The sequence below is a fragment of the Chelonoidis abingdonii genome, chromosome 3 (genome assembly GCF_003597395.2).
Source record: "Chelonoidis abingdonii isolate Lonesome George chromosome 3, CheloAbing_2.0, whole genome shotgun sequence".
Classification (NCBI taxonomy): domain Eukaryota; kingdom Metazoa; phylum Chordata; order Testudines; family Testudinidae; genus Chelonoidis; species Chelonoidis abingdonii.
The window spans coordinates 106,513,726-106,514,718 of NC_133771.1; the positions used below are offsets into that span (position 1 = coordinate 106,513,726).

At 61.7% G+C, this 993-nt stretch overlaps 1 protein-coding gene across 1 annotated transcript in view; it reads left to right on the forward strand.

Annotated features, from left to right (window-relative positions):
• Nucleotides 1-703: 703 nt before the first annotated feature.
• TBPL1 (TATA-box binding protein like 1) overlaps nucleotides 704-993 on the forward strand; it is an 18,121-nt gene continuing 17,831 nt past the window's right edge. Inside the window, exon 1 of the mRNA XM_032785189.2 lies at nucleotides 704-879. The gene's annotated coding sequence lies outside the window, so the exon portion shown is untranslated. The remainder of the gene's footprint in view (nucleotides 880-993) is intronic.

The following is a 993-nucleotide window of genomic DNA, read 5'->3' on the forward strand; positions in this document are numbered from 1 at the left end:
GGCGCACATTTAGACCTGATCTGGAAGTTAGAGAGACAGGGTGGGTGAGGTAATATCTTTAATTGGACCAACTTCTGCTGGTGAGAGACCAGCTTTTGAGCTTGGCCTGATGAAGGGCGCTGAGTGGCTCAAAAGCTTGTCTCTCTCTTACCAGCAGAAGCTGGTCTAATAAAAGATATTTCCTCATCCACCTTGTGTCTCTAATATCTTGGGACCAACAACACATCTCCAACCACACAACGTACACATTTGGAAATGATACTGAAGTTAAAAGGGCAGCGGCAAACTCGTTGGATAAAAACCACTTTGCAAAATACCTGGAACAACAAAAGGCAGCAGCGGGCCAGGCTGGGACAGCTGCTGCCCGCCCGATTAAAACCCGGCTGGGGGAAGCAAACAGCTGCAGCCCGAGTGACTTGCGCTGCGCTGCCCAAGCATTGCTCTCGCGGGCTGCTGGGCAGGGAACGGAGCCTGGGCGCCCGCACGGGCCGCCACTAGCAGCCCAGGCGCAGCTCCGGCTGCAGAAGAGGGAAAAAAGGCCCGAGCCCGCGCTGCCCTGAACAAGACACTCACTCCTCTCCCCTCCAAGCCCCGCCCCTCCTCGTCCCACAAATATCCCCACGCGCACGCTGCTCCTTGGCTGCCCAGCTCGAGGCAGGGAGGAGAGAAAACTCGGAAGCGCGCGGCTAGCGCGGCCCTCGTAGCACTTCCGGCGGCCGTTCTAGCCGGAGCCGTCTCTATGGCCGCCGCGTTTTGCGATGTTTATTGTCTCGGGGACAGGGCCCGGGACCCGGAACAACAAAGAGCGAGAGCGACGGGGCGCGTAGCAACCGGGCCGCGCGCGGCGGAGCCGGGGACACTCAACCGCCGGCCCATGCGGTAACTGCAACCGTCGCCGCTCACCCGCGGCGCTGGCTGGGGAGGGGCGGGCGCTGCGGGGCCGGGGCGTTAGGGGGCCTGTGGACCCGGCGCTGGGCCTTAGGGGGCCTGTGG